The following is a 7,817-nucleotide window of genomic DNA, read 5'->3' on the forward strand; positions in this document are numbered from 1 at the left end:
AGGGATGAGAGATTGGAAAAATTTTTGTTTCACAGTGTTCAGAGCCTGAGAGGTAGATATTCTTATATGTGAGGAAGTCACTTGGATTACGAGATTTTCACAACTGATGTTCTACTTTACGTGAGAGTTTTTGTAGGTGTCTTGTTAATTTGGAATGCCATGGTTGACGTCTAAGTCTATGTGGAGAGTCATGGGTAGCTGGAGCCACTACATCAAGGGCTATTTCTAGGGTGTGGTTCAGGTGTGATACAGCAGTCTCTGGAGAAGTTACCTTAGAAATTGGTGAGAGTGATTGTTGCAGAGAGGTGGCTAGTTGTTGAAAATTAATAGCATTAATACCTGCGGGTTTGAGGAGGCTTGGTTGATTTGATTGACATAGAGGTTGACGTAATGGAGTACAGTGTGCAGGTGATCAGGTTGTGATCTGAGAGAGGGAAAGGAGAGTTTATGAATTCAGAAACTGAGCATAGTCTTGTGAATTCAAGATCAAGACAGTGGCCATCCTGATGAGTAGAGGAGTCAGTCCATTGGGACAGGCCAAGAGAGGAGGTTAAATAGAGCAGTTTGGAGGCATGAGGAGATTTGGGATATTGAAATCACCCATGATGATGGTGGAGCTGTCATCAGAGGATAGGAAATGAGGGAACCAGGCAGAAAAGTGTTCCAGAAATTGTTTTGGTGGCCTAGGAGGGCAATAGATAGCTGCAATGCTCAGAGAGAAAGGTGTGAAAGTCCTAATAGAATGTACTTCAAATTATGTAAATGTGAGTGACAGTACCTGTTGGAGAACTGTGTATGTAAAAGATTGGGACAGTAATATTCCTACTCCACCTCCTTTACTATTGCCAGGCCTGGTGGTGTGGGTGAAGGGTAGGCCACCATGTGAGAGTGCTGCAGGGGAGGAAGTGTCTGATTGTGTGAGCCATGTTTCTGTTATTGCTAGAAGGTTGATGTTATTTGAAATAAAGAGGTCATGGATGTTAGTTTGTTGCAGACAGAGCGTGCATTCCATATGGCACATTTTAGTGGCTTGAAGGGTGTTGGTAGACATGTGATGTGTCTGAGGTTTGCTGGATTTATACTGCATTGTGAGTGGGGCATGTGGGTAGGTCCTGGATTTGGTGATATGTCACCAACTAATAGAAGTAGAAGGAGAGATATATACTGTAAATATAGTTGTGGGAGGTGTATAAAGGTTTTTTGTGGTGACAGGTTGAGTGTGTTATTGTCAATTTATATAAATGAGTAAAAAGCTCATGTGTGTTCACAAGAGGGGAGTAGATTATTGAGGCTGCAATGTGTACAGAGGGGTGAGCTGCAGGTAGAGTGAAGGATGTGATTGCCTTAGAGAAGATACCATGGAGTGAAATAAGGAAAAACAATATTTGGTACTGTACCTGGTGATTTTGAATATTTAAGAGAAATACTTATAAAAGTACATAAACAAATATAAAGTTTGATTTAGAAATTATCTGCTTTCAGATGTTGTTCAATGTTAGTTCAACTGTTTTTGAACTGTTCACATTTTTATACTTTGTGAATAGCATACTTCGTGAATGGGATGCACAGCTCAATTCGAGCACAGCTCTCTGATCTGGCTCTTAGCATATACTGTGACTGATTAACACAGGCTAGATCTGAAACAAATGTCCAGTTGACCTAAGGTTTTAAATTGCCCTGTGTTTGACTGTGTAAACAACAGCCAGTATGCCAACTATGGGGGGTCCCCTCCTCCTCTGGGATCTCTGGCCTGGGCTGACTAGTTTGGGGTTTGAATGCTTTGGCCAGAGAACCTGGTGAAAGGGTCCCCTGGATGTGGCATTACACTCCAGTTAGTTTGAGTCCGGTGCTGGTATTAAAAATATGGGGAACACTACAAAATTTTTTCCCCATATTTTTAAAACCAGGACTGGCTCACAGAGCTCAGTGCTGGTTCATAAAATACAAGGGACCTCTAAAAGTGTTGTCCCTTGTATATTTAGATTCAGGACTGTTAACTGTTAAGTTTAGTAATTACAGGCAGAAACATACACGGATCACATCGATCTGTGTATATTTCTGCAAGACACGCTGGTTAGAAGGGGGTCTATTTGAAACTTCTATTTTTTAACTGAGTTTGCTTAGAGTACACTCGTAATTGTAATCACGATTGTTGGTAAATTTTTTGTGTTCACCTCTGAAAATATAGAAAAAAACACCCATCTTTGGCATAGTAAATTCCCGTTATTGCAATCTTGGACAGACTTGGAACTTAGTAAATTTGCCCCTAAGAGTTATTACTATGTGAATCACTCCTCAGCAGCTGAGAGAAATCACTCCCTCCTTCTGAACCTAACATCACCTAAAGGAGATGGACTCTGATCTGAGTACTTCTCCTCTCTCTGTGCAGATGCTAGCAGCAGCACCTCTACTTCTGGTACCTCAGTGACACAGGTTCCTGCCAAAGCAGTACTCACAGGTACACCAGAGAGCTCCCTTTCTCCTTCTTATCCCCAACTGTCACTCTGTTTTCCTCACTGCCCTTTAAACACTCTTCTGGGTTGGCAAGCTCCCTCCCACACTAAAATTACACCACGACTGTGGTGGATATATTAACCTTCTCACTGCCAAAATCAGCACAAATGACAGTGTGGGGTTACATGAATAAATCAAAGGGCCCTTGTGCAGTCTTTTTTATGTGTCACTCAGTTTTTTTCTGCTATGTTTGTGTTCATCATGCCTGTCCCATTACTCTGTATCCTTTTTATGTTTTGAAAAAAATCAATAAAAATTATTGTTAAAAATGTGCTAGGCTGTATTCATATACTGGCTATACACTTTGTGCAGTGCCAATTTAAGGGGGACGGGGGGGGACAGATGACCTGACTGGTTGCTGGTGATCAGTGCCCACATCGCCTGTGCTGCCCCTGCATGCACAGATTATTGGTCACTTGCATTTCCATTAACACTTCGAACACCACCCTCCAGTCTGGGCAGCCAAGGCACATAATGTAGGTTCTGGCCTGACATTCAGTATTGATGTTGATGTCAGTTGTCTGTTCCCTGGCTGGCCCTTCCCCCTAAAGGATGCACAGATCAGCCCCTCCCTGCCTGCTCCAGTCCTCACCTCCATCTACACTGATGCCGAGCGGAAGTTGGCAGGCCAGTTTATGGAGTGCACAAGTCCGCTATTGGGGTAGGTAGTTGTTTTTTATGGCAGGGATAGCTGATGTGAATGAGAGCACCTTAGTACCTAAAAACCATGGGTAAAGGAATAACTAAAGTCAGAAAAGACATTACAATTTAGTAATATATTATATTAACAACAGGCTAATGATTCAAATATTATAAATCATAAATTTACTGTCAAAACTATAATTGCATATATTGCCTGTTTAAGCAATCAGATGGTGTAGAATATAATATGTAGAGGTATTACAGATTGCTGTCATGTGTGTGTGGAGAGGGGGGGCAGCCAGCTTCCTATTTTATGCTAAGAATCAGCTCATCTCTGCAAGCATCTGTCTATCTTCATACATATGGCTGCCCAATGATTTTCCATCCACAGTCATTGTCATGAGAATAGGGACTTAGGGGGTCATTCAGACTCGCTCGCTCGCCCCCTTTGGTGGGCGTGCCGGGGGCGTGGCTGCCAGACACAGGCATTCCCTTCTGATAGAGCCAAAATCACTCCAGGGCTTGCGGCAGCGAGACCCTACCGCAGGGTCTCCGTCGCAAGCCCGATGGTCGTGATGGTCTTGACCATCGCGACCATCATCATGGACGCTCGCATAAGCTGTGGGTGGTCACCCACAGCTATGCGAGCGTCCGGGAGGACGCTCCATTTTCGTGGAGGAGGGCCCTGATTCAGAGCGAGCGCTCTGGTCAGAGCGTTCGGCTCTGAATCAGGCCCTTAGACAGATCTTTCACATTAAGTGGGGGTTGGTTTGAGACATGTTCATCTTCCTCTGCTCAACACAAATGAGCATGGAAGTTGGCCTACACACCCACGATTGTCGATTAGGTGAGTGGGCTGTTTAAATAAAGGTAATGGTTTGGGAGCTCATATAGCTCAGAAGAACACCACCTCCTGTTTCAGTCTAGAAAAAGAACATTGGGTAGTATTGTGTTCCAATTAAAAATATGGCATTAATAAGTATATACCAGTAGATCTAGAGATGTGTGGTTCGGTTCTCCAGAAATCCGAATCCACCCGAATTTCGTGAATCCGGGTAAATCAGAGTTGCGGTTCTGATAATTTTTGCAGTTCGGAATTCGGATTTTAAATCCGAATTTCGGGTTTTGGATTGCATAAATTCAATGATTTTAGCTGTTTTTAAAACTTTTTATATATTTTTTCTTTTCAAATCCAGATCCAAAACCAGGGGTGGTTTTCAAAACCAAATCCAAATCCAAAACCTTGAAGTAGATACAAAACCAAAATGAAAACACGAGGGTCGGCGCACATCCCTAAGTAGAACAGCTACTGTTATTCAATGAGGTTAATTTAAATTCATACAAATAATTCACCTACATCTCTCCTTCTGAAGTGGGGAGATTATGTTGGTTGTAAATGTGGAATTAATAAATGCTAGAAATAATATCATTAAACAATTACATTTTTTATTTAAAATTCATATGTGTTCATTTCATAAATTTATATTCAGGGGATGGTTCTGTAAAAACACTGGGGATCAACAGACAAGGACGACACAAAACACTGAGGTAGGGAGGTGAGGTGAAGGGGTAAATGAGAAAAAATATTGTAAAACAAAAAAAACTTGATATTTATGTCAAGGTAAGCTCAATCCTTGTGTTAGGTTTTGTATGTATTGATTGCAATGTTCTTAGAATACAGGGCCTGATTCAGACCCGGACGTTATTTGCGTTCGCTCGCTGGCTAAAAGGGACCCGCTATTTAAATCATGTGCTCGCACTGCGTCGCGTAAAGCCGCCCACTAAGTAATAGCGAGTGGCTGCACTATGCGTTCGCACCTGTATAAAGACGCCCCTTTGCCACTCGCAACACACATCATCTCCGGCAGTTGTAGGATTAATCGGGAACATCGAGAGCCATCGGAGCTGCTCGCAGCGCTTGTGGTAGCCTTTTCCCACCACAACATTGCGAGCAGTTCTGGCTAAAATAGAACCCAGTCACATGTGTAATTACGCTACTTTGCTAATTATGCACACCCATTAAACGCCGTTCTGACGGTCGGGAACGTCTGCGTTCGCACATCCACACCCCCGTTTTGGCCCCTTAAAAAGTGGGAGGCACATATAGAAACCGTTGTAATTCCTATACCGTTCACCTGATTTGGATGTAATTACCCTCAAATGAAATCTGAAAGTCTGCAGTTAAAGCACATCTTGATTGTTTCATTTCAAAGCCATTGTGGTGGTGAATAGAGGCCAAAATATGAAAATTCTGTCAATGTCTCAATATTTATGCACCTGACTGTATATAATATATATATATATATATTCAATTGAAACTATTATATCTGCTCTGGAGTGTGGGTTTAAACAAGTGAAACAATGTCTCCATCAAAATGTAGTTTTGTGGTGATCACAAATGTTCCATAAAGGGGAGCCACTTTTATTCACAGAATAAATAAGTTGTTGACACAGCAGTGTATAGATCGTATAAATTGGCTAAAAGAAGGTAAACAGCTGGCAACTTCTTTTATCCGTGCTAAATACTAATAAATGTCACGAATGGTGATATCAGTGGATTGCTTACCACTTGAAATAGGTGTAATGATAGCACTGAAGTTATCCAGGGGTATTCAGCGTAGAAATCGCTGGTCTGTGCTGTGTGCTGGAAGCTCCTCTCAAAAGCTAAATGAGACCGGTGTCTCTATCTAGCCCAGAGCGGTGCACATCAGCCGCACAGAACCATCGGGATGGCCGTTGCTTCTCCAATAGTCGTGAGAAAAGAACTGCATGTGAGTGGCTCCAACGCAGCTGTATTAACGAGTCCACCGTAGATGTATTAATGCAATAGCCAGGTGATGTATCCACAAACTTCCTGTGCAGGTCCCTGCAATCCTTAGGGTGTCCAGTAAATAATAAGGAGGATTAAACAATCTCCCCAGCAGTCTCCTAACTAGTTTCTTTACTCCAGGTAATTTCACTAGAGGAAAAGAAAAAAACGCCGTTCTGACAGTCGGGCACGTCTGCGTTCGCACATCCACACCCCCGTTTTCAAGCACCTTCCCCTGTTACCACCCACAAACGGCACTCAAAATAGCGGCCCGACTGTGGGCTACGGGCAAGAACTTTCCCATCACAATGGCTGGTTCGCGCACGTGCATTGTGACTCATATGCATGTGCAGATTGCGAAAAATCGCTCAATGCTAGCAAATGCAGCATAGCGTCCGGGTCTGAATCAAGCCCACAGCTCTTGTAGCAGAGTAACAGTGGATGTAGTTAGCACAAAGTTCTGACAACCGTAAGCTCTGCAGAAGCTCCGGTGCCTCCTGTATTCCCTTCTGGTGACGAGATATGCTAGGATACACTAGCAGCATACATGCAGTGAGGCAAGCGCACCGGAGTTCGCTGATCACTTTCAGTCTGCACAGCAGTGATTTCGCCAAATCCTTGAGATATCAGTTGCGGGGGGTATGACAGGGGAGCCCGAGACTTATGATGGTGCACACCATCCATATTTACTGTCATAAACTCTCGGGCAGCTAGTGGATGCAACCCGTATTCAGGGAATTGGCTAGACCTATTCCTGAGGTGCAGAGTCTAATGTGCCGGCAGTATTCACCAGGGAGCCTCGCAAGAAGGTATGGACTTGGCTGCGTCCGACACACAGATCGTGGCCCTCAGGTTAGGTTTCCCTATGCAGGTGCTGGTGAACTTAGTAGGAGTGCAGGAGATTTTAGCGTAGTCGACAAGCTGGATCAGAACCAAACACGAAACAGTACCAGGGAGGAGGCGTAAACAGGTCACAGGGAAAAGCCAAGGTCAGAACCAGATAATCAATGAAGAACCAGGGATCAGGCAGAATCAGAGTCATGAACAAGCCAAGGTCAGAACCAATAGTCAGGATATACACAGGAACGCTGGAGTATGGTAATGGAGCCTATACTCTGGCACTGAGGTACTCCCAGGAACTTACTTATATAGGTCAGGGTTCAAGCCAGACCTAATCAGTGACTCCCTAACCCTGCCTGCTTCATTAATCTACTTGCAGTATGGCATGCACACCCCTAGGGGAACCGTGACCGTCTGCACATTTGACAGGGGAAGCCCGTGACAGGAGGTGCTGGGATCTCTCTGCTTGCCACTCGCCGGAGGACAAGACAGGCAGCCTGGGAGGATGTAATCAACAGTGGGCGCCGGGCCCGCTGGCCGTCAGGGAGCCAGTGCTGCCGGACCCAGTAAGTGATGACCGGTGTCTGGCACACTGTGACATTACCCCCCCTCTAGGGGTGGGCACCGAACACCCCACAAATGGCTTTTTTAGGGAACTTCTGCACTTCTGCATTCATGCACCTCAACTCAAAAGAAGCATTAATCCAACAGTGTTCTTCCGGCCCGTATCCCTTCCAATCCACCAGGAATTGAACTGGACCTCAGGACATTCTGGAATCTAAAATTTGTTTGACTTCATACTCCTCTTGGTGATCCACTGGAATTGCAGTAGGAGGGTTGCACTGTCTTGAATTTAGATTAATCACCAATGGTTTCAGAATAAGTTTGGAACCCTGAGAGTACCAGGAAGTTTCAAACAAACTGCCACCAGATTGATGACCTGAAGAATCTGGAAGGGTCCAATGAATCTGGGAGCAAACTTCATGGTGGGAACCTTTAATCGTAAGTGCTG

The sequence above is a fragment of the Taudactylus pleione genome, unplaced genomic scaffold (genome assembly GCF_031769625.1).
Source record: "Taudactylus pleione unplaced genomic scaffold, aTauple2 ptg000517l, whole genome shotgun sequence".
NCBI classification, from domain to species: domain Eukaryota; kingdom Metazoa; phylum Chordata; class Amphibia; order Anura; family Myobatrachidae; genus Taudactylus; species Taudactylus pleione.